The 27,576-nt window shown below is 35.3% G+C and overlaps 1 protein-coding gene across 4 annotated transcripts in view; it reads right to left on the bottom strand.

The window, feature by feature from the left end:
• Nucleotides 1–27,576, bottom strand: part of LOC150094348 (beta-1,4-N-acetylgalactosaminyltransferase bre-4-like) — a 329,825-nt gene that overhangs the window by 214,236 nt on the left and 88,013 nt on the right. Inside the window, exon 1 of one of the 4 annotated variants that reach the window (XM_090412490.1) lies at nucleotides 7,632–7,764. The exons of the other annotated variants lie outside the window; for them this stretch is intronic. The gene's annotated coding sequence lies outside the window, so the exon portion shown is untranslated. Of the gene's footprint in view, nucleotides 1–7,631; nucleotides 7,765–27,576 lie in introns of those variants that run through there. 4 annotated transcript variants of the gene reach the window in all.

Below are 27,576 nucleotides of genomic sequence, written 5' to 3'. Positions count from 1 at the left end.
GTAAATTTTACAATTTTTTTTTTATATATATGACAAAATATATTTTTAAAATGCTAAATAAATTATACACCTTTAAAAGTTTATTATAATTTTAAAAGTAAAGGAGAGAAAGCGACATTGATGTAAAAATATCACCTATAAATATCACAGGCGCTATTTTCCTAGACTTATCCAAAGCATTTGACAAAATCTGGCATTTTGGACTCCTGCACAAACTTATCTCAACTGGTACCTCACTAAAAATGGTCATTTAATCCATTCATATCTTCAGAAGAGATTAATGCAAGTAAAAACCAACAGTTTTACATCCTCCCAGCGCCACATCATTGCTGAAGTGCCGAAGAGATCTCTACTGGCTCCATTACTGTTCTCTATATACATGTCAGACATCCCGCACAATCCGATGACTTCCATTTTGGTCCTGTATGCGGACGATACGGCAATACTAACCAGATCTCTCAGACCCCATTTCATTACCAAAAAGCTTCAAGAAAACATTCTAAAGCTGGAGGGGTGGTTCTCCAAATGGAGATTGGAAGCCAACCCCCAGAAAAGCTCAGCCGTTCTTTTCTCAAAAAGGTCAATGTCTCCTGTAGGAGATGTGTTACTATTCAATACTAAAATTCGCTGGCAGACAGAAACAAATTATCTGGGTGTAATTCTCGACAAAAAGCTATCTTTCTATCAGCACACTAAGTCTGCGTGCACAAAGGCATCTAAAGCCATAGCTCAGATCTATCCGCTAATTAATAGAAATAGCAAGCTCAGCAACAGAATCAAATTGCAACTATACCAGATGACGATTCGTCCTATAATCACCTATGCCTCTTCGTCCTGGAGCCACACCTCTAATGCTAACATTATCAAAACACAGCGAGTGCAGAACAAGTGCTTGAGAATGATTCCGAACGCCCCGTGGTATGTTAGAAACAATCAACTCCACAGAGACACAAATATTCCCTATATGTTCTCTTTTCTACAATAAGTTTTTCCTAAAGACGTCCACACATCCCAACGATTTGGTTCAGCAAGTTGAAGCATATGATCCAACGGACATATTAAAATATATTAGCATCCCATAGCGATGCATAATCTCCATGCCCATTCAGGGCGAGCAAACTGCTCATAAATTTTACCCTCACTGTAACCATAACTGATAGCGGGGAATATGAAAAGCATATTGCTTCACCCCTAAAGACATAAATGTCAACTGCCAATAGATGTAAATATAATGTATATAATGTATAATGTAATGAGAGTCGGGAGGGAAATGAAGAATCAACCGTGAGATGCAGTAATTATTAACCCTGGAGGGCAAATGGATGGCAATGCTGTAGCCAATGAAGCTCTAACTGAGGCTCGGCTATTGCTGTTACTCTCCTGCCATGATCAGAGCTTTAATAACTCAATAACACCTTATCCGTACACTGTCCTCTACAGATAACGGGAAAGATGAAAAGCATTCTTGCTTTGCCCCTTTAAACCAGTCCTTATAAGAGCTATAAGGTAGGCGTCATAATGATAATTATGACAATTTTATAAATATTTTGATTAGACCATTAAAAATACCTTATATTCCGGCGTATAAGTCGATATTGGAATGTTTTGAATTTTTATAGTATACTCGTGTTGTGTCGTCCTATCTTGCTTACTGATCTACTGTGTTGTTGCACGTTAGTTCGGAGTAAACGAAAAACTAGTTCGCGATTGGAGAAAAAAAGAAACTTTAATAATGAAAATGCCAAAAATAAGTGCGCATTACGGAAAGGAATTTGTAAGTGGCCTATTCTGGAAAATAATGTTGCGGATTGGGTTCGAGAAAATCGCCATAATGGACTCATTATAACGAGAAATAATATTCGTTTATTTTCTTTGAAGTGGGTAAAGCGAATAAAAAGGACAGCGAAAACCTCAAAGCTACAGTTAGTTGGTGAAGCCGGTTTATGGAAAGGGAAAATTTACTGCTTCGACTAAACACGAAAATCGCACAGAAGCTGCCAAAGGATTTTGATGCTAAGTTATTAAGTTTTCAAAGATTTATAATTGCTAAAAGAAAGCAAAAAATTATTTATTGTCTCAAATCGGAAATATGGATGAAACTCCAGTTATGTTTGACATGATCGGGAACAGTAGAATTGAAAGGAAGCAAAACTATTTCTTTAAAAACAACTGGACATGAAAAAAGCCGTTTCACAGTTGTACTTGCTTGTATGGTTGATGGTACTAAATTAAAACCCATGATAATTTTTAAAAGAAAAACAATGCCAAACATCAAAATTCCAAGAAACGTTTTTGTCCATGTTTATGAGAACGGATGGACGAAGCAGGAGTTAAGCTGTGGATAAAAAAAATATTTGGAATACACAAGGTGCATTAAAAAATCCAAACAGTCTTTTAGTGTGGGACATGTTCAAATCCCATTTAACGGAGAGCAAAAAATCTTTATTAAGAGAGAATAATACCAATATGGCAGTGATTCCAAGTGGATTAACTTCACTAGTGCAATCGTTGGATGCTTGTATAAACAAGCCATTTAAAGACAGTTTACGAAAACAGTGGAATGCGTGGATGCAAGAAGGAGAGAAAAGTTACTCAAAAGGAGGACAAATGCGACATGCGTCTTTGGTAACTACGTGTAAATGGGTAGAGAAAGCGAGCCATCTAATCTAACAAATTAGATGGCTCGGAAGATGATTTTGTTTACCATCATTAGCTCATCTACTAAACAGAGACCAAACATAAAACGTTTTCAGTCAAGTCTGTAATAAGCGAGGGGATGGTTTCGTACAGGGTAACGCAACGTTAACCATATAAAATCTTTCACAAACCATGCCTTAGTGGAATTCGAAACTACATCCCGTTGGTCGGAAAGTGGAGGCTGTACCAGCTAAAGAATGTGGTTAAATAATCCAGGATGGTTGCAAGGTTTTCATGTATTTAAAATTTATTGTGAAAAAAGGGGCGGAAAAAAATGTGAAGGTAAACCATGCATTCAAACTGCTCTGAAATAATTTTGGAAGACAAGATGGAAACAAAAAATGCGTCATGTTAAAGTAGAAAACGAATATTAAAATAATATATCGAACTAAATCGTTAATCCTTCTCGTTCCAGAAAATTTATCATTTGAATCCCCCAAAACTTATTAAACATTAACCAATTGAAAAAAAAAAAAAAAAAAACCCGCTAGAATCTAAGTAATAAAAGAATTCTATGGTTACCTGCCACGCTTCAATTAACCTGTCTAATTGTTCGAAGCACGTGAAGCTGTTATTTGGAGGTTTGATTTAAAATATGCATGAAAGATTAAGGTTATAATTGCACATATTGTGCACGGTTATTAAAACGAACCATCTTTTCTTGGACCAGATATTATCATGTTCGTTAAGGTGACAATCACAAAATTGAATCATTTATGATGCGTCAATCTAATGATAATTTTAAAATTTAAACGCATTTTAAAGTTTTCATTCATACTTTTATAAAAAGCATGAATAAAATTATACTTTTTATAAAGTATAATTTCCTAGTACTACTAGACGGATGATCTGATATTATCCAGGAGAAACTTTAAATAATCAATATTTTAGGTCATTCTCCATTTTTTTATTTTTATTTTTTATTTTACACCACTTGTCAATACGCACTGCCTAGGATTAATTATTTCAGAAGGGATTTGCATTTTGGTTGATTAGATTAACAAATACCCTCCTGGGCGGTAGCACACTTACTTTCTTTTAACACAAATCTAACTCCACAGAATTAATGGAAAAAAAAAAACGTACTTTTGAAACTCCACCCTATTACACTCAAAGAATTGATTCATTTCGCTAAGAATTTTGGCTAACATCCATCAATGTAATTATAATGTTATACTACTACCCGATTTTGTATTTCCTTGTCCACTATTTTCCCTTACATTTTATTTTATTTTACTAATTATTCATTCATTTAAACTTTAAAAAAAATTACTTCATAATAGAAATGCTCTGGACCATTTTAACTGCATATCAATCCAAACCGGATTTCATTCAGCCCATATGAACTACATCCAGTTCTGTACAGAAATCCGAATGTGTAGGGGTTGCTGACAGAGCGGATTTAAGTCTATGATGAGTGTGGTATGTTTTGTCAATTGTCTCTGTTCTATTACTAGTTTGAAGGCTTTTAGAGATGAAAACACTTCCTGGAGACCAACTAGATTACTTTTAGTTAAAAACTCTCTAGGTTTTTAGCTCTTTAGTTAAGTTTTTTTTTCTAAACCAAAGGTGTTCTAAACTAAGAGTGCGCCATAGCGATGCTGTTTGTTTTGATGGAAGAATTATTATTTACAATCAGAGGGAAGTCATGGGAATTGATGCTGGAGATCCAGCAGTACAAATTAGTGTGACAAACAAACAGTCATTCATCTTTGTTTATAAACTATAATAAAGAATTTATTTATATTTTCGGAACACCAAAAAAGGTTTTGCAGGCTTATTTGAGTTCATTTTCTCATCAGTATCGTTTGCTGAAACACTGAAAACTACCGGAAGTGCAAACTTCACCAAACTTGAAGTGCTTAGCTGTCTCACTCTTGTGGACCTCCAGGGCATATTCTACAAATGCACAGTTGAAGCTTTCAGACACCCTGTAAGAGTGTCTCTTCTCTAGTGAGTATTACTCTGGATTGCTGCGGTGTCTTTCTTTCAGTCTCGCTGTTGTTAGTTTTGCGTCTCTCATAGGACATTTCTGCCTTAGGGATTTGCCCTTCAAGAGTTAGTTAGAATCTGCAGTGGTTTGGATTACCGATAACGCAAAAGACAAGCAGGCTCTAGGGATTCACGGAAGGGGATGAGTAAAGTTGGGCAGCTCGCTGGTGTTGGAGTCGATAAGTAGCTGACTATTAGACAGGTGACGGATTGTTTTTGTGATTAGTTATGATTTATTCGATATTCTTTCATCACAGAAAGGACTGTGGGTTTTAAACGTATTAACTGCATGACAGTAGTTCCCTTCCTTTTTGGTTTCCGTGATATATTGCTCTGTCCAATTGATATTCCAATTTAAATTTTGTGTTCCAGTGAACTATTATAAACTAACAAGAGAATTCAACGTCATCACGACACAAAATCCCATCTTCACTTTTGCTCAAATACAGAACATATCATGTGATATTGGAGTGCAAGAATTTAACTGGTAATGCAGTTCAACCAGAAATACCCGAGAGGGAAAAAATGAGCCAAAATGTGCGTTTTTATCGACGGCATGTCTTGAAGCTCCAGTCACATATAGGCATCCAACCTGACACGAGAGGGGATCGCTTTACGTGTCGATCGAACGGAGGAGCATTAGCAAGTAAGCAACTATGACATCTTCGGCTTAAGAGCTTAATGCTATAAAATTACAGTTTTCTTTCTCACTTCGACTAGAAGTAACGGCTTAAAACTGGGGAGAAAATGTTATAAACATGACACGATAAAGGAAGGAAGACGTGAAAAACGTTTTAACTGTTATTTTTATTCATGTATTACTCGCATATTGATTGTAAAAGTGCGAACCAATCCTTTATGCCAAACATATTTAATTTTCACTACGGACGTCGTATTTTGACACTTGGACTCCACTTTACAAATCGTACACGTTCTTTGCAGACGGAAGTATGCTGATATAATAAATGACTGAGGTCGTTGGTCTCCATGTGTAGCTTACCTAATAAGACCGATAAATCTGGCAGATGAAAATTAACCACGAACGAATGACCAAAGTTTTAAGATGCTGTCTCATTGATAGATCTCAAAATGGACTTATTTTTTTCTGTCACGTAATAATAATGTTTTCTATCGACGAAAGACCTCGTTGCTTGTGGGCTTATTTTTTCACTTTACTGCCAGTTTAAATCGGGGTGCCTCCAAAGGTTTGCCTGTTTTCCAGAAGGAAACCTCTCCGTGTCATTGTCGATAAACGCTGACCTATGGAAACTTCACAAATACAACACAACACCTGCATTGCCTGTAATTTCTGACATTCCGTCTTCACTTGGCATGGATCGGTGTTAGTATTTTCTTTCCTTACTTAATTAAAAAAATTCTAAAAAAAAAAAAAAAAATCTTTCATGTTAGTTGGACAAAATAAGTTCAGAAAGCATTCGACGAGCCTGAAAAACTGTATTTGAAATGCCATCCCTGCTGCGACTGGTAAAAATGCATACATGTAGGACTTTAAGGAAATTCGTAGAGCCTCCGTAGATCAGTCGGTATAGACGAAGCCCTTTGGTCGGAAAGACCTGGGCTCAATTCCCGTCCATGACGTGAAGAACTTTTATCTGGTTCTTCAACCGGCTAACTCACCTTTAGTCTCCTACGGAGGTAGAGGGTTTTTTCATTCCGAAACTGGAGTTTTTCGTCCCGCAGGATAGGCAAACGGGCCCCCGTGAACACACACGGATCTACAGTCATAAAATACATATACCTAATCCCTCATTAGGAGGGCTCAACCCCCCCCCCCCCTAAAGAGATGGGGGAGAAACCTCATGCGGATATATAAATAAATAAGTTCACGTCTTACACAGAAAGGAAGAAAATTAAAAAAAAAAAATACTGAAGAATCATAGAATAAACTAGCCTCCAAAAATCGTACCTAGCCGTAAGATTAATTTTTTGCCTAAAGATATTTATAAACATTTATAACCACAGTGAAATTCGAACCTGCTGAGTGTTGGTTGGAGAGATGGGGGAGGGGGGAATGTTGCTATGCTCTTAGCCTACAAGGCTGGTATTACTCAACTCGCCATAACCAAACTAACACATAACCTAACCAAATACTCTAACTCAGGAAGATGTCCCGTAATTTTCAGTTTAACTATTTTTTTTTTTTTTTTTTTACCGAATCCTCCCAACAGTTTTCCTTCATAAAATCTGCCTTCTTAGCAAGAGAAAAAAATAAACTCGGGAAACTTCACAAAAAATTATCAAAGAAGTATTCTTTTCTTAGTTTACATGGTTTCTCGTTCGTGGAATTATTAATTTGCTTGATCCGAGTAAACATTAAAATTAATTGAAACTGCTAATTTGCTTCGTTATTACTAATGTAGCGTGACAGGGTTTTTTCTGTTTTGTTCATTAACTGAACAAAAAAAAGAAAGACATCTACCTTAGCGCTCTCATAGAATTTTATTGTTGTAATACTTACCCTTCTCCTGGTTGCTGTCAACTGCAATGAGATGTAAGTATTGAAACAATTACCTACGTCGTTATTGTTAATCTGGGAGTCAAGTACAATTCCAAGAGCAAAAAAAGAGTTGGAATTAAAAAAAAAAAAAAAAAATCGTGATTTTTTTTTTTTTACTTGAATTGATCTCCTATTCCACGTAAGCAACTTTATTTCCACCTAGCGGAGGAACTTTGTAATAACTGCACTACTGCCATCTAACATTCAGTGCGAAAATTTTTTGATCTTCCGATTAGCCAATCTGAATATCTATCAATTGCAGCTTTCGAAGAAGAGAAGTTCCCAAATAAAACAGAAAAAATATATATATTAAAAAAAATATTAACTTACAATAAGGAAATTTATTAATAAATAAAGTTGAGATAAAAACCTTTGCTGTTTTTCACAAAACAAAACATTCGTTATTTATTTTATTTCTCCTAACCTTGATATTATTTTACGTGTATAGCGTTTGATGATGCGTTTCCGGTGAGTCAGTCACGTGACACGCCGTATTATTGATTTCTCGGGTATCAGAAGAGGAGTAGCTGTTGTATATTGGGAGATGTTCTCTACTTTCCCAGAAATGCTGAATCCATGCAAGAAAAATTACGATTATTACTGCTATTACATGATTCACCGTAAAACGTATATTTTACACGTAAACTGCTTGATAAATATATATATATATGTGTGTGTGTAATAAATTTTTTAACTTGGGGATTAAAATAATCAAGTTGTTTATAAAATAACTTGATTATCCTAATATACAATATCTCCAAGTTAAAAAATTTATTACATCTATATCTTATCCAGAGATTTTCATTAAAAATAAAAACACCTTGTTGTAACTTCTATAGGTAAAATTGATAAGGCTCCGTATTACTATAACGGTATTTATTTAGGGTCTAGCTACTCACTGAAGAGACATCAAAAAAGGTTGAAACTGCTCTGGGTAGTGACCCCACCCATAATGCATTGCAATATACATCTTCTAGTGAGATGTGCTTTGCATTATGGGAATGGGAAAATACTAAGAATAGTGATCAGATCTTTACAATGAGTTGCCCTGGTGTTGTATCATCTTTAGACTTGAACTTTGTTTCAGGCGCAACCTTAATTGTTTGCATACTTAGGATTAGGAGTTAAATAACCAAGCTTATAAAATAACTTGGTTATCCTAATATGTATATATATAAATAACCAAGCTTATAAAATAACTTGGTTATCCTAATATGTGTATATATATATATCCTAATATATATATATAGGGTCAGCTAGACTTGCAATACGTGCAGGCGCAAATTTGACTTATTTGTCTGTTTGCTTACTTGGGAAATGGAGTAAAACCAGGTTTAAAATAGCTTGGCATCTTTAATATATATATAATAACATACTAACTGCGAGGAGATACGGTGTTCTTGTATAGATCCCATTTTAAAAACTTGTAGAAATAGTTTTATGTTTTGTTAAAAATACCAAGCAATTTTAAACCTGGTTTTACTCCATTTCCCAAGTAAGCAAACAGACAAACAAGTCAAGTTTGCGCCTGCAAGTGATGCAAGTCTAGCTGATCCTACAGGTAGTGCAAGACCAAGGCAACTCGTGGTGAAGGTGGCATAAGATCTGATCACTAATCGTAATATTTACCCGTAATGCCAAAACACATCTCCAAGAAGGGGATGTATGATGTTTTGTATTAAAGGCAAGGGGCCACTACCCAGTTTTATATTTTATCAATGCGGTTATTTTTCAGGAAGTGTAGAGAATAACTACTGTAGAATTGATATGCTTTGCTGGTGACCAAAGTAATGTTGTATTACTGTTGTAATCAGATTAATAATGCTTGGATAATTTAGAACTTTTAATTCACAATTTACTATGGGGAAAAAAGAGAGATGATTAAAAATACTTTACTAAAGAACTTTATATCAGACTTTTACAGCTTTCTTAAATGAGTTGTTTCAATTATTTAGGATTATAGACATCTGAGTTTAATATAGACTGCGATGAGGCAAACACGAACAGAAAGTTTGTGCAGTTCTGAGCGGCAAAAACATTGTCTAAGGACAATCTTGACTGTAGTAGGGAAAGAAGGTTTCAATTATAAATTTACAGAGCTAGTAGAAGACAAGAGATCAACCATTCTCGTAGTAGAAGGACCTACACGAAATAATTTTCATGCAGATTTTGTTCGGTTAGGCTTGAGTAAATATAGATAAAACCAACCCAACAACATAACTCTTTTGTGCAAATAATCCATGTCATATCCGTATTATCCACTTAATTTTTGCTTGTCCCACTCTTGTTTTTTTTCCTGTGCTATCTAGAAAAGGATTACCGTAGAGATTCTCAAATCATGCGACAGGTATAAGAAAAAGAATGGTTTTTTATTATCGATACAAATAGCAAAAAAAAAAAAAAAAGCAATCAGTTGAGAGAACTTTTCTCTTTAACTAAATTATGATGTAGAGCTAAAGAAAATGAGCAAATGAATTGCCTGAATAATTCATTTGGAATTATTTCCAAATAAGCTCGTTTTAAAAATAAAACGGCCTTAATAGCGAATGCACGAATCTCCCAGCTAATGGAGAATCAAATCCTGATAAACCAAAATCAATAGACAACTTATAAATAAAGGAAAGTTAAGAAAACTCAGTTTCTTACATTATCGCTTATTATTTAAAGGGATAAAGGAATTAAAACTGTGTTTATTATCTTAAAAACGGAAGCGTTTTCTTCATTACGTTACAGATTGGTTGCAACATTAGAGAATTAGCAAAATAAAAGGTTCGCAGGAAGAATGCTTACAAGAAATAATCCTTTGGACAGCAGAAGATGATGAAACTCACCCCTAAGAGTCAGTTCGAGTGAGAAAAGGCGTTGTCACGTGTTTAAAATACAGTGAAATAAATGATTCATGAGATGAAAATACAATTTTATGGATTATACAGCTATTTTGAATAAGAGATGCATTGTTTGTTAGCCTAGGGAAGGAAAGAACAAGGAATGGATCTCTTGCTCCGTGCAGGCAGGATTCCTAGAATTCACGGTGTCCATTGGAAAAACTGGGCCTTCTCAGGTAAACCCAACATTAGCCTTACTTAAGTTCAGGCTCCGGCAAAAGCTTCCAACACTAGACTATGTTTAAGTGATTTTACTCAAAACCAAGTTAATGTGAAAAAGATTAACTGCGATGAATATAAAGTTTTTATTTTTTTTTCTTTGAAGTGGATTTTATTCTGAAGTGAACACGCCAGCGTACAATGGATGCCAATAAAATTTCACACACCCTTCTGGCCTTGAAAGAATTATTCCGTTCTCTTCCCCCCCCCGGCAACCGAGAAGTATTATTTAACATCATGTTCGCTTCATATTGAAGCAATGGGAGGATTCTTACAAGAAATATATCGCATTTTATTTTCGGTGTGCAGTCGCGTAAGAATCTAAATGCAGTATGCAGCCAAAATTTGACACGCAAGTTTTGATTGGAATTCAGGTATTTAAACAGAAGGCTGTCGTTTCTGAGAGAGTCGTGTGGCTTTACCTCAAAGAAATACAAAAAATATTTGTTGATTTCAATGTTAATTATTTTGTCTTGCATTGTTGAATAAAGATGAATGTGAAATATCAAATGGACTAAAACCTTTATCGAGGAAGGACGTCAGTGTTGGGTTGATCCCCCCCCCCCCCTTCATAGACATCTATAGTTTCAATTATATTTCTTATGTATAAAACCCAGAAATTTCACAGCATAGTTAAGAAAACAACACAACCCTTAAGCCGGAAAAAAAAAAAAACGCTTAATGCAAATCTCTTTCTTCTTCAACCTTTTGGTTCTGTCCGCTGCTGGACGAAGGTCTCCCCCATGGTTTTCCAGACCACTCAGTTTTCTGCCTCTCCCATCCATCTCACTCCTGCAACTTGTTCCAGTTCATCCCTCTACCTTCTTCTCGGTCTTCCTCTTCGTCTTACTCCATCCATTGGTCTCCACTCTGTTGTTTTTCTAGTTCATCTGCTGTCATTGCATTATGGCCAGCCCATCTGCACTTAGCCTGTTTAATGTATTTTACAATATCCGTGGCACTTGTTTGAAATCTTATTCAGATATTTGTCTTCCTATCTTTTAATGTTATTTTTAGCATACTTCTCTCCATGTGAATGTTTTCAGTTGCCTTTAACAGAAGCCCTAAACAAAAAGCGTATCTCCTTACTGTCAAAATGAAGTGAGTTGGTCCCCCTCATACGTGGAGTAGTAGGGCTTTCCACCCCTTTAACTGGTTTTGTCACGCCAATAGACAGACCAGCTTTAGATTAGCTGTGTATAGTGATAAATAATGAGAATGCACATTGAATCCTCAAATAGCGAGGTCAGTGCAGTGAAGTGTGGTTACAGAAAAGGGATTTGTAAGTGTTGCTCAAGTATGAACCGAAATTAAGGCATAAAAAAAAGTGAACCTCGACAGCGAATTGGGAACGTACCTAAGGATCGCACAGGTAGGGATTGTTTCTTTTTATTGTACGCCAACACTTCATAGAACCGAGCTTGGCAATGTGCCAAGAAGAGTTAATTCATGCTAAAGGGGAGAAAGAAATAATGGATGTACGAACTGGTTACCAACACGCGAAATCACATGCTTCATACGTAAACATTTCCAACTGTTATACAAGCAAACTAGTTACCACTTTAAAAAACTACAATGTTCATAAAAGAAAAGTTAATTTTCCGACGTGTAATAATAAACAACTCATCCTATAAGACGGAATGATTACCCTATTATCGGAATGCATTCGTCTTCTTCTGACATGCGCAGATGTGTCGAAGGGTCTCGCATCTGTGGGCGTACAATACAACACCCCAACCTATATTCACTATTTTTCCCCTTTCATTGTAACTTAATTGCCATGTTTCTTTCCCGATTAATAGGACTTTGAATGTTTCAAAAAAGACTGCAAAAATATTTCCAGCAAATAAGCAGTCAGATTTTTCACTCTGTCCAGAACTCTGTTGAGGATTTCTTTCTATACATTTGTTCCATGCTGATATTGCGTGAAAATGACAACACTGTCGCCAGTGGTGAGAATAATTACTCTCGCGAGGTTGCTGCGTGGCATTTATAGCAGACGAGGCAACTTCCGACTCCAAATTAATAAGCCTATGCACGTGCGAAGAGATATTTGCATGCACACGCATTGTTTCGTGTATACGTTTTCCAGAACTGTTAACTATTAATAGCTCGCGTGAGAAATGTTCCTTTGGCAGCAGATTCTATCGTTTGGCCTTTCATTACTTGGTTGATTTCTAACTATTCTTCAAGGACATATGGAAAGTGCTGCTAAACGAACCAATTTTTATTTAGAAACGTGCCATACCGGTACTGGTCAAGAAAAAGAGGAAATATTCATATTAAGAAGGTAGAGGACTTCCTGTAGCAAATGACACATGCGTGATGTTGCTACGAATAATAATCTGGAATTATTAGAACAAAATCATTCTTCCAACTGAGTAGGATACAGTGGATGAATGTGTACATCTATTAAAAGCAAGAAAACACGTACTGTATCTACTGATAAGCATGTATTTCAAGATACAAGACTCTTATCTATGTGTCGCTTGCCAAACCTGTCATAATTTATAAGTAATTTTTTTCATTAAACATAGTTTAGTTTCTGATTCATAGATGGCGTTATTGATTACTGTTCTTTTAGCAAAAAATAAAAATGAAGCTCAGAAAATACTAAATGACCTTGAAGGAGAATTAGGAAAAAAGGTAATCAAACTAATGACGAATTCAGATCACACCGAACTAAAATTAACAGATAATCGTATTGAAATTGTGGAGGATTATATTTACCTTGGTACGTTAGTTAGTTTTAAGGAAAAACAAGATAAGAAAAAGTACAAGAATCAGACAAGGAAACAAAGCATTTGTATAAAGATTGCTTGTTAGGCAATTTACCTACACATATCGACCACTGAATCAGAAACTTTTATTTCGTACCGTGTTGAACCTCCTTTAGACTGAGTGCAGTTTGGTATAAATTCAAAAGGTGTCGGATTGCATCTACGTCTACAACATACCAGGCGTTCACCAGACAGTCCTTTAACTGGCACAGATTTGACTGACTTTGCTCCCGGATCTGTTTTTTTCTAATATGTCCCATACATTCTCAATGGAGTTCAGATCCGGGCTTTGTGTGGTCAGAGAAGATGGTAGAAGTCGCTGAACCATTTGCTGGATAAAAAGTCGACATTGCAGGATGGACTTGATCGGCAACAATATTCAGATATTCCTTGGAGGACACCCGACCTTCCAGCAATATCAGAGGATTCGTTCCATACAAACAGAACATGCCCCACACCATGACACTACCTCCAGAATCTTGAGTTGCGTTTACAAGGCAAGGCTGTGTTCATTGTTTCACGGGGTTCCCGCCAAACTCTTTGCCCACTATCGGTACAGAACAAGGTGCACCGTGACTCATTGGACCACATGTTTTTTTTTTTCAGTCTTCCAGTGTCCAGTCACGGTGTTCCCGACACCACTGTAACTTTCCGGTTCTTCGCAGAAATCAATGGTTTCCGTATGAGCATAGGACTGTCAATAACGGTCCTTTTCATTCCTTGCGCATAGTTTTCGATGAGATTTGGGTGGGAACAGCCTTCATTAAATGCTCTCGTTCCTGACAATCTTAGGACCACAGGTACGCCTCTTAGACAAGCAATGTGGGTTATTTTTTCACTGATTAAACACCCGGGATACTTCACATTTTGAGAAAACAGTCATCTGCTTTTTTCAAAATCATGGATCCAGCCAGATGCACACCCACAATAAGCCCTTTATCGAACTCCGAAAGATTCTTTGTTTTTCCATTGTGATCAACACTGTTGACGATTACTGACCAGCAGCATTCTACAAAAGTAATCCCTCTAAATTAGTCATGTGAAGGAAGAAAAATCATTCTTTTTTATAAATCAATAGCTTACTTTTTCTTTATGCCTGATCAAGTTGGTAACTCAGTAGCCGGTACCTTACAAGAAAGCTCTTTGATATAATGCATTATTTCAGTGTTTACCTATGGAAGTGAGAGATGGGCAACAAGTATTGTGCACGTTATGCTTTTATTGGAGAAGGAGAGAAAGAGAGAGTTAATTTTCAAACTTTCATTAAGTAGAGGAATGCATGTCCTAGCTCAGGGTAGGCGGTATTATGGCTGACACAGCGTTAAAGCAAACGTGTCCCAACATTCAAATTGCCCGATGACATCATTCATGTACGTTTCATAGCAGGATTTAAACTTTGCTGGTGGAATTCGGTTGAAGGATGAGCTGGCGAAAAATTTAATATATATATATATATATAATATCCAGCACCAAAATTAACAGACGGGATGTACCCTCTTAAATAACCTACTACTTGAACCCGGGTTTGAATCGAACCTCCTTTCCCCCTCTAAGAATATTCCCGAACTGAGCTGCGATACCGTTTTGGTTGGAAAGGTATGAGTACGAGTCCAGTCTATAAGACTTTTTTTTAAAAGTCAAGTCAAGGTGCGTATTTGGTCTTATACACTAGTTCTGAGATGGAAAAACCGGCAATAGCACCCCCCCACACACACACTTTAGAGATAATACACTGACATCACGGCCTTAACGGCTGCGGTTATTCCAAACAAACACACTAACGAATGAACGGAAATAAAGATTAGCTTGACCTGCTTTTAACGATGTCAGCTGCAGTGCCGTCATCATACATACAAACTGACGGATGTTTCACACGTTGGCCTATGACAACACCTTGATGAAAGTGAGTTAAGTCTAATCCACTCATATTGCTCACAACTGTTATCATAACGGAGAAGGTAACACAACCTGAAAGCCTCCTTTCCATTCCTCTTGATATATTTAATTACTCTGCACGAGTTCTATGAAAAGATTTGGAGAAACTTGTTCAGTTAATATTGATATTCCCAAGTATTTAAGGCGGACATCTGCCATAGTATGGTTTGCCTTCTATTGGAAGATGAGAGCTAGTTTTCACGGAACAATTCACTGACGTTAACAGCATCTTATTTTCGACAGTTTATTTTATTAATTGTCAAAAATGTTTTTATAGCATATTTTACGATATGACAGAATATTTTGTAAGCTAAGCACAGCGTTTTATGCGAAATGATTGCAAACAGTTTAACGGAGATTGGGGGTTTCATGCTCACAGCAACAAACTTTACTTCACAGTTTCAATACGTGTAAGTGATGTAGAGTAAAAATTGTGAATTCAACAGAAAGAAGCATGTCTTCCACATCATGTCGGGTCCCTCCTAAACGAAGAGTCATGTGAAGGAAGAAAAACTGCTTTTTTATTAAATAAATCAGTAGCGACTTTTTCCTTATGCTTGAAAAATATCAATATTATGTACAAATAATATTCATCGTAGTCGAGATTTATTATACCAAATAATTATACTTGAACTATATTTAATCAAAAATATTTAATCCCATCTCAGGGATAAGAGCTATGATTAATTTTTATAGTTCGAATTCAGTTAACACACCGAGATCCTTTTTTTTTTTTTTTCTAAATTGAGGAACTCGGTCTGCATCTGCAAATATAACTTCTACAGAATAACATTCAGTTAAACTAACTGAGATAAAGACGAATTCTTATTCGATTAACCATAGAAATGTTAGCCGTAACCATATTTATCAATTATTGCATTGCACTAATTCTACGTGATGTGATGCAGACACCGTCTAGTCAAAAGACCTTTCAACAGATTTTTCACAAAAAAACAGTGCTGCCACCTATATGTCTATGTGGTCTCAAATGCTTGCAATCCGAACCATTAAAATCTCATCAGGCTCTGTTATTTTCTTATCGATTTAGCAGCTCTCTCTCTCTCACCCCCCCCCCCCCACACACACACACAGAGAGAGAGAGAGAGAGAGCCAATGCAGTTATCCAGTATAAAACGACCCATCAATGACTTTTTGTCCCAATTTCTGTCATAAAATGCCTTCGTTTTTCTTCCACTGCTAACAGCGTCTGGAATAGCTTGTCATTCAACTGTTAGAAAAACTTAAACTTTTGTAAAAGCATTTTCGATCTACTACGGTGTTCACTAATACCTTCTTCTAAGAAATGTGGGACTATCATGGATATGGAAGAAATGTACTTTTAAGGAGTAATTTTGATAGTTTTTCCCGTTTCCACGTACTTTTAAGGAGTCATTTCTGTAGTTTTTTCCCTTCCAGTTGTTATCTTATATTTTTTTATTTAAAAAAAGCACGTCATTTCAGCTGATCTGAAATAACGAGCTATTTTTTTTCTAAAAAAAAGAACGTTATTTCAGCTGATCTGTAAAAAAAAAAAATTAATTGGCTAAGCATTGTCCATCCGCACATCACCCAGCTGATCTGTCCTTATCCTTATAAGGACTGGCTTAAAGGGGCGAGGCAAGAATGTTTTTCATATTCCCCGTTATCTGTAGAGGACAGTGTAAGGTGTTATTGAGCTATATAAATATAAAGTTCTGATCATAACAGGAGGGTAACAGCAGTAGCCGAGCGTCAGTTAGAACTTCATTTGCTACAGCATTGCCATCCATTAGCCTTCATGGGTACCCATTTTAGTCGCCTCGTACGACATGCATGAGCTACATTGGGGGCTATTCTTATCCCTACATATCAGTTTTCGGCTGATATGTAGGGCGAAGCAATAATGCTTTTCATCTTCCCCGTTATCTGTAGAGGACAGTGTAGTGATAAGGTGTTATTGAGCAATTAAAGCTCTGATCACGGCAGGAGGGTAACAGCAATAGCCGAGCCTCAGTTAGAACTTACAGCATTGCCAAGGGTATTGGATTGAATGAATCAATCGACCGTATCTCACGGTCGATTGATTCATTGTGAGTCCTTATAAGGACTGGCTTAAAGGGGCGAAGCAAGAATGCTTTTCATATTCCCCGTTATCTGTAGAGGACAGTGTAGGGATAAGGTGTTATTGAGCTATTAAATTAAAGCTCTGATCATGGCAGGAGGGTAACAGCAATAGCCGAGCCTCAGTTAGAACTTCATTGGCTACAGCATTGCCATCCATTACCCTCCAAGGGTATTGGATTGAATGAAACAATCCTATATCTCAATCCATGATTCATTGTGAGGTTTTCTTTTAGTATCATATTTGCAAACCATTTAGATATTATTTTGGTGTATATTTTTTAATTCTATTATTTGAAGGAAAAAGGGACAAAATATAGAAAAATCACGAAAATAATAATAAATAAATTTGTTTTCATAATAAAATAAATAATTTAATAAAATACATTAAGTAAATATATCTTAAATAATACTTATTATTTAATAAAATATGTTTTAAGCTTAGCTTCCATTAAATCAGCCATTATGCCTATTCTGAGGCAAGATATATCCTATGTGCAAGAAAGTTGGAGTTACAGAATAATTTGCAAAAATTTACACGAGGACCAAACTGTATAGGACAGAATACTCTGGAAAGCATCCATGTGTCTTACCTCTCTATAATACGTGGAGTGCAGAAAAAAATTTAATAAAAGTTGTCTGTTAACTGCATGCATCTTTTACAAAGTTTCTAGTATTCATTACTCCAGCATAACTCTATCCAATACTATTAATTCGTGTAGGTTTTTTTTTTAAACGCTGCTACATTTTTCTTCCATACATTTTTCTCTATATTACCTATTCATGGGAAATTCCCTAGAATGCGGAACTGAGTTATTTGAAATTTTAGCTAAGCGATTCACGGTATTAATGTTAAGTGTGTTATGTCTGTTAACTGCATATATTCTCAGGCCAGTTTGTATGTGTTTCTCTTTGTCTGCCAAGCCAGAGTCTGTATCGAGACTGTTTGAACATGAGAGAGGAAGCACTTCTATTGCCTAGTATGTACTCTCTCTCTCTCTCTCTCTCTCTCTCTCTCTCTCTCTCTCTCTCTCTCTTTGTGCGTGCGTGTGTATGTGTGTGCGTGCGCGCGCGCTAAATAATAAATACTCAGGGATGGATTCAATGAGAATTCTATTCGCTATTTGTATCCAATTAACGGATAAATCGAAAAACTGGTAGACTAACTCTTCCCTGCTTTTGGCAATACTTAAAATTAGAGGCCGCGTCAAGAAAAACTATCATTATTTTTTTCGTTCCGATCACAATCCCAAATTAACGTGTGCAGCAGTTGCTACTCTCCAACTGAATAACAGTCTTGCATGTCTGTTACACAGAAAACGTCATTTCATAGAAATGTTGTGGCATGGGAAACCCACACATAACGAATCATTAATGACACACAAGACACGACACTTGATCATTACCAGTAAAAAAAAAAAAAAAAAAAAAAACCACTGTTATTTAAACACAATACGAAAACTTCAACTGTATTGTTTAGTAACACGTTTAACATTATCGATGTTACTATTACGCACGTGCGTGTCTCTTTTTACGTATGCTCATAAAAAATTTACGTAAAATTTTACGTAAAAAATTTACATAAACACTAAGTCGCGTCAGTGGAGAAATTATAAAATACGTTTCAATTATTCCACTTAGTCTTTTCTGGTTTGTTGTACTCTTCTCCTCATTTGTCGTGATTTTGCACTTCGGTGACTTTTACGAAATTAAAATGAGAGTCTGCTTTCATAGCGATTTAAAATATTCCGGTTGCTAGCCTGCATTCTTTCTAACTGTTGCCAGATAGGTTGCTCCGGAACTTTAAGAAACAGCGTTGTTAGTGGAACTCTTAATTAAAATCTGCTAATTTTGTGAACTCTTGGGAGATTGTATGTCTTAAATCTTACAACGTCAAGACAATTCTTTCAAAAGGTCACAAATCCTTGGTGAATGTTGCTTCTGATTTCTAGATGAACGGTAGGCGACAGTGGAGATCATTTAACCATAAAACGAAACATAGGTTATCTGAACGACAGTTTATCGCATTACTATTGTATCTATAGCAGATTGAGTTATGCAATTTTAAAAGTTACTAAGAATTATTCATTGCAGTTGATACTGAAAGAAGAGTGCGTTGATAGAAGTTGGAATATACTGTACACTGAAAAGGGAATAGTTAAGATGTTTCATTGATATAAGGAGGAATAGAAAGGGTCACTTATAGGTGCCAGAATATCCTACGGATCTTAATAATAATAAAATGTCACCATTCAAAAAATAAATTTGTTTACCATTTTTATTACCAATGATTATTGTTATACTTCCAAGTGTTGCCATTAACGAAAAATGTGCTTGATAAGCTCATTTGAAAGAGTATGCTTAACACTACTTAATAGTTTTTACTTTGCTGAGAAAAAGAAACAAAATCACACTAGTTCCCAAGCTAAAAAAAAGTAAGAAATTAGAGTATAGTCCAAAGTAAAATTCAATTAATCGATAAACAAAGTTACATTAGTATTTAGGAGAGAAACAAAATAAATTAAAATATTAAAGAGGATAAAATTTGCATGTGTGACTTCACATCCGTTTCAAGTGGTCGTGCATCTTTTTATAGTGCAGAGAGAGAGAGAGAGGATTAGCTGCAAAAATGATAAAAAGAGAAATCGTACAATCCTTCTACTATACAGATTTCTTCAAAAAAACAAAATCCTTCATTTTGTTTGATTGTTTGTTTTTAATATTTCTATTTAAGATCTCCATCTTTTTCTAACCAACAAGTTTCAAAATGCACTCTAAACCGGGGTTTCCCAAATTGTGTTCGTCGGAAGGTGAATAAGTGTTCCGCGAGAAGTTCTCCTGGAATTCGTCATTTTAGTTTTCTAAACATTTTTCATGAATAAATATTTTATAGTAGAAATATTCTGAGGAGAATAATAGTCGTGAGTATGTCAAAAAGCTCAGAATCCAGAACGCCTATTAACATCTGTGTATCGTTAATTTTCACACATCGAAACCTTTCAACAATCGGGAAAGGGAATACAGTTATTTATGACTTATCATAAAAATTCCCTGCAAGCCGATTACAACAATGGGCGACGTATCCTCTGTTCTCAAAACTGAAAGAAATAACATCTGTGTTGCAAATGGTAGTGACCAATCAGCAAGGAAGTATAAAGAAAATTCCACTAAAATTGAAGACCAAGGTAGTCTGTATCCGGTTCTCAAATCTAGTAATACTGAATACTTTCTTCGCAAGTTCGTATTGTAGGGCGAAAGTTTCGACACTATAGTGCCGTGATTTCTTAAAAGTAATAGGCCTGCAGATTTAAATTTTAATATGAATAAGAGACAAGGGACTTTATTTAATTTTGGTATTAAGAAATCTCTTATTGAAGGTGTTTGTAATGCAACGGATAGTGAGTCATCCACCACCAGCCTACAAAGCGATCTCCAGGAGGTACAAAAGAGGGGAAAACTACCAGCACACAGGAGGAAAAGTCTGCATTCACTCGTAAGTAGTTATAATAATATTATAAATTTTTGATGATCAGAATGGGATATATCAATGAAAATCAGCACAAATTAATTTAATGATGTTTATGTTTAATTAATTATTAATTAATGATCAATTATTAATTAATAATAAAAATCAGCCAAACTAACATTTAATTATTAATTAATACATTACAAAATAACCAAGGTGTTCCGTGAAAATATTTGGATTTGTGAAGTGTTCCGTCGTAGAAAAAGTTCGGGAAACGTTGCTTTAAACGCGCGCGCGCGCGCACACACACACACAAAACGGAAGGTAAAACCTATTTAACAAAACTACAAAACTTCCCCCAAAATTGTTTTACCTTTTCTTTGAGACTAAAATGCATTGCAGTTCCTCCTTAATGTAACATCTTTAAGTGGTAGCATTCTAAAATAACAAATAACATGTGCAAATGGCAACACTTGAAGTAATGGCTGCCGAGAACCAAGTAATACTTCATGTTCGTAAAACTCATGGAGGGCAGGTTGCACGATGGTCTCCAATTCGTGTATATACTGTGTGTGTGTGCATCTGGATATTGGCTGTAAAGTCCACCGATCTACTTCAATATGTGAAAAGGAGAGAAATTTTTCTCTACATTACCTACTCCAGACATTTGCCAGCCAGGTCTTAAGTGATGAACGAACGAACGAGCCATTACAGTAATGGAAACCAACATCAGCTGACTGTAGCAAAACTCGCTGTTTTCAGATATCCCTGCTGGGTTTTTTTTTTTTTCCTTAAGTCAAAATAATCTGCTTCGATGCACAAAACTTAATTCTGAAGCAAACGCAGTCATTAATATTCTTGGATATTCGAAATCTATTGCAGTTTCTTTAATGAACAAAGAAATAAATTGGGTAGAAACGCAACATTCGGTTTTCTTGTGCGTTTCTTTTAAAGTCAAATTAAGCTTGGAAGTTGAAAGAATACTTGAAAGAGAAAATAATGATAAGATATAAATATAAATCGATAAAAACTTGCAATACATAGTATTGTGGAATGAAGAAAGCTCTCGGATTTCTAAAGAATACCGTGTGGATAACGCTGTAGAATAATAATAAAAGAGATTTTAAATGATCGCAAAAAAAAAGGTACAATGCATAACTGCCCAACAATTCATAATGTTTGTAGTCGCAATTCTTGTAAAGTCCTATTATTCATTGTTACAACAATTAAACCCAGAGCTCGTTCTTTTGGCGAGTTATTAAGTAAAAACCAAAACTACTTGCATCATTCAATTCCTTCCTACACGATTGCAATAACTGCTATCATTCCCCCCCCCCCCAAAAAAATGATTCGATTAAAACACCAAAATTCGGTTAACTGAAACTTTTTAGTTGACATCCTAAATAAAACATTTCACTAAATGCCATCCAAACGAAACAGAGTTATTACTTTGTTCATTTTCAAAAATGATTTTTCCCAACTTTATCTTTGCAAAATCGCGTCTCAGTGAATACAGAATTGAAATCTATTTTCGTAAGAATTCTAAACACCAAATGTCGTTCAGACAAAGCCGACGATTGACATACATACGTACAGACGGAATAACTCTTTTTATGAAGTGCATTTATATTTGAGACTTTTACACAAATATGTATCTACAATACTGCCTAATCTTAAAAGTGAAAAAAAAAAATAAAAAACAATATGACTTAAATTAAGGGGATATTAAATCTCACATAGTTTTAAAACCGAAAAACTATGTGGTTTTAAAACTAAGTTGTGGGATTTAATATCCCCTTAATTTAAGTAATGTTTTCATTGCCGAAATGAAGCTTATTAGCTCTTTATACTTAAGTAAAAAACAATATTTCAATCTTAAAAATGGAAAACATAGTCCGACAGACAACATGGAAAATTTAGAAGATACTTAGTTTGTCCCCTAATTAGTCAGGCAGACTGGGCATCATCCTGATGCCCAGTCTGCCTGACTTTTATTGCCCGCAAAGGATGTCTTTCGTTGTATATTCACTTCGTATAATTGTTGAACTCAACTTCCCGGTCAACCAAAGGTCTTTGTATTCCCCATCATTTTCTGAAGTCTGTTTATTCCACTTATCTAATATTATGAAATATTATCTCCTTACCTAATCGGATGTGTATCGTGGGTGGTCTAAGGTTATTCTCACACTCTTTTTATCAATTTTATATATTATGTTAGCATTTTGAATTTATTTTTCACATAGTCCAGCAACCCTACTCCAGAGATCAAACCAACAATGCATTATACTGCATTGTTGTACAGCCGTAATAATTTGCAATAATGTACTATATTACATTGTTACAAATAGTGGCTCTTTCCAACAATGATCCATCATAAAGTGAAAAATAAATTCGAAAAATTCAATAGTAAATAGCCCAACTCATTTGGCGATAAACTTTTGCTGTTGCTCCTTGATCGCCATAGAAGCGATCAAGGGGAGCAATAGCAAGTTGATCTTCCACTGTTTCTCTATTTTAGTCATGCATTAAAGATAGTATTACTGAAAAGCAATGGATAAGAGGGAGCATACACTTTCCTACAATATCGAGTTTTTCACAATCAGTTGATGTTGAAAAACGGAGATCACGTTCTGAGAATTCTTTCAATGTTGATGTTATATTGTTCTAATATTCGAAGAGTTTATATCAGTTATTTTTCTCAGTTTTGGATCAAGAAAAAAAAAAAAGCAACTTGTATGACTGTGGGTTCGATCTTTGTGATCGAACCATATACCATATCTATCCAAACTTAGCTGTTTATTTATTTATAATAGACAATTCCTTTACCATTGAAAAAAAAAAAATGATCGGTATGACGAACAGATTTATCATTCATAGTTTTTATACGCTAGTTTAAAAGCTAGAGAACTTAAGTAGTTTCATAAATAATCCAATTTATTTTTGTGTACGGTATGTGTTGTCATACTGTATTCCAAATCTCGGTCATTACTTTTATTAACAGCGTCATACTGTGTGTATTTGAAAGGTACTCCATTCATCTTTCTTTGACAAAAGTTTAATGGAATGAATCAGACTGTGAATACAAACAGCAGTTGAATATAATAGTTATCTTACATGTCACAAAGATGTATAGGAATCCTTTTCAGGTGGGAACCCAGCAATGCAGAAAATGATGTTTCTCTTGTTTAGTTCGGGAGGAAACGTTTTGTTAGATAAACACCGCGACAATCACCTAATGGACATATTTTCGACATTCAAATGACAACTGTTCTCTTTTGCAACAATTTTCTACTACTACTCGTTTCTCTTTGACAGTATCCATGAGGTTTATTGCGTCAAGGCGCATGCGCTGTGCTAGCATTTTTTTTTTTCTTCGATATTTCAAAATGCCTGCTTCTAGCTGTGTTTGAACTATCGATTGATTCTAGAGTTTCCGATTTTTAATATACCCCTAAGATTTTTTTAAAGGTCTATAAAAACGTCCGCAGTGTCGATAAAGAAAAAAAAAAAAAATCTGGAGCTAGATAAATTATAATCCATGAGCTGGGAGGACTTTTTTTTTATACGAAACTGTTCTGTATCATATTCCAAAGTGCAGGGAATGAAAAAAAAAAAAGAAATAAATAAATAAAGAGATAGAATATACGTCGGAGTTTATATTTTAGAGATTTCCAAATTGTCTTGAAGTAAAACGGATACAACTAATATCACCATTACAAGATATTTCAATTTTTAAGACGAAAGATGAAACTGATTTTAAACAGAATTAAAATTAAATTAGAATTAAATAAAAATGATATTAAAAATTCAGAATCAAAGGACGTTCTCATAACTGCCTATGTCATTAGAATGCTTACTTCCAACTTCATCGATTGTTATCAAAGTTCATCTCTGATTTGGTTTATTTTACGGAGTGGTGAGCTTTAGAGCTGTCAGCCGTCGATGAAATATTGTTGACGACACCAAGATTTCAATGGCGTACATGAATAGGTCCTTCAACTGAATATCGCCACGATAGATTTTGTTCCATGCCTTTACGGCTCGCGGCACAATAAGTACGGTGTAGGGCTGTATTGCCCTCAAAATGCTGTTCTGTGTGGTCGCAACAGCGGACTTAGAAGGAAAAGACTTTCACGTTTTTTATCCTATTCGTAATCTGAAATGGAAAAACTGTCTAAAATGTAGACCGTTCGATAAAAAACCGAAAAAAAAAAAAAAGACTATGATACATCGTGACCCCAACGAACAATGGAACAAAGCTCCTCTTTTGGATAGCATTACCCAAAAGTGAGCTTTAAAAAAATGCATATTGTTATAAAATTCAAGTGGATATTAGATCCAGCCTTATTTCAAACCCGAATGTAGAAACTATGCCTGCGGGCGCGTTCCCGTAAACTCTCTGGTCAATTCATTTTCACGAAACTTTCATAGTTTCTTAAGTGTATATTAGGCATGGCCTATTACGATTTGAAACCGCGACTGCTTCGAGAATAAGATGGTTAGCCCTATCCCTCCCAGTGTGTCCTATGTCTATAGATGTAGATGCGTGTGTTCATGGGCCGATTTGCCTGTTCTGGGGGACGAAAAAAACCTGAGTTTCCGGGTGGGAAAAAAACCCACCTCTTACCCTCCGTATGAGACCGGCTAACTCACCTTTCGTCGAAAGAGACCAGATAAAGGTTCCACTGACGGGAATCGAACCCAAGTTGCAATACCAATTTATGATCATAATTATATACATTATACCGTCTTAAAGCATTCAAATCTTTCAGAAGATATTTAGTAATGTGAGTCATGAATGCGAATAAGCCTCCTCCAGAGATATTAAGTAGCAGTCGATATGGATTTTGGTTACGAGGGGTCAAAACAGTTTGATCATCGGATGTTACATCGATATTTTGCTATTGTACGTTACAGAATTATTTGAATAATTTTGCGTAGATTATACCAGAGATTATACCGTTGTTAAGAAGCAAGATGATGAACACACACAAAAAAAAAAAAAAAGAAAAAGAAAGAAAGAAAGAAAAGAGAGAGGTATCGCTGTACAATGTTTCAATAGGGTCAGTCTCAACACATCTTTATGAGGAGTTTCACAGTTTTGCTTTCCATGTTAGGACTGATCCGACAAAACCAATAAGACATCAAGCAGTTTGAAATGTTGCAGTGTTTCTTTATGCACTCAGAAACCGCGTAAAAAGACTGTGGAGACTCCAAAAAATGCCAAAATACGCAGCTTTTCGTCACAGCTCTCCATCAGTGAAGTTCAAAGGAAGAAAGATAAGAAATAGAGCTGGTTTGGATTTATGTTGTTCCTGGTATCGATCAATATTAAATAGTAATACATTTAAAGGTTAAATGTTGAGTCCTACATTAACGTTTCGAACTGTGAGTCTATGGCAATTACGTCTTCGTGATCGCATATATTTCTCTTGAAACGTTTGCAAACTTATCAACGTATTCTGGAAGTTTTACACACGCGTTTATTCCTTGCTGTTTCTTCCAAAGTGTACATTTTTATCTCAAAAAAAAAAAGTTTGATTGTTACCCTCACTCGGCTTCTCCAGATATCTACCACTGACAGTAACAAATTTATCTAATTATCTGCTCTATGAAGATTATAAATGCAAGCTCCTTTGCTACATCGTTTGTCGTGCACAATAAACGGAAACTTATCCAGGACTAAAGTAAACGTCGCTGTGAGCCTTGACTCACAGCGACCTTGACTCATTTATATTGACTTGCCTATACGCAAGTCAATATAAATGTACTGGACAACTTAGAAAAAAAGCGAAAGTAACTGAGCTATCTTTTAGATATCCACAAAACTAGCTCACAATCTCAATATTCAGAGCCAATATAGATAAGGATAAGATAAAGAGATTAACCTATAAATGAAATATTCTAACAGAACAAGAAATATTTGAATAGAACAAGAACTAGACATCATGGAATTCTGCAAAACAGCAACCCAAAGCACGAATAACAGCTAGATGAACGGATTATTGCTATCCTCAAAGCCTGTAAGCCTAGACAAAGATAACCCAAACAAGTTTCTCCAATAAAATGGACAATGGTAAACTGATTTCATCATTACAAATAAGGATATATTATTTATTGAAAAAATTTGTTACTAAATTACTAAGTTATCAACATGTTCATAGTTCATTGAACGAATAACAAAATATCTGTTTATAGAATTAGCAAAAAAAAAGGTATGGTGCAACCCAGCACAGAACAGTGTTATGCTCATCTCCAATAAGTTCATACTGAGCAGTTGATTAATATAAAAATTCAATTAAAAATGGGACTAAAATGGTCGAGTAAATGATGCAAACACCAGACAACCAGAATTGGAAATAATATTGATAATTTCTCACTAAAATCAACAATAATTTCTATGAAAGTAAATATAGACTAATAGCAAAAGCGATAGTGGAAAATATGACAAGATGCAATAATAAAACATGGAAATACAGAAAACAATTTTAATTATACAGACAAACGTTAAAGGAGTTCTATAATCGCCAATAATGCTTTAAAATAACAACTTACATATTAAACTGGAAAAAAATGGAGGAAAGGTTGATGAAATAGCTAAAAAAAGGTCTAAGCTACAGACTCCATATTAAATAAAACGGACTAACTTACAAACAAGTACAATCCATAATGAAAAATGAACAAACCAGCTTATGGACACAGTACCATCCACATCACGATTGATAAAAATACAAAAAAAAACAAATCAAAGAAGAATTTCTATTACATGATCTACAAGAAGACGCTATTTCTAGCTTGAAAACCGGCAATCCTTTTAATGAAAATAACTGATGAAATAAAAATCTAGTTCCAGTCTATATTGCCATGAAGTTCGTGCGAAACAAACTCCACTGCTCACACATCAAGAAAAGAGAGAGACTGTCCAATCCGAAAAAGATAATTAAGCTCCTGAAATAAATACATTTCATGGAACTGATCCAAAGA

The sequence above is a fragment of the Typopeltis vanoorti genome, chromosome 22, assembly GCF_054136105.1.
Source record: "Typopeltis vanoorti isolate ZY-2024b chromosome 22, IOZ_Tvanoo_1.0, whole genome shotgun sequence".
Taxonomy (NCBI): Eukaryota; Metazoa; Arthropoda; class Arachnida; order Uropygi; family Thelyphonidae; genus Typopeltis; species Typopeltis vanoorti.
The sequence above is the reverse complement of the archived record's forward strand: the minus strand, read 5'-3'. Positions and strand labels throughout refer to the sequence as shown.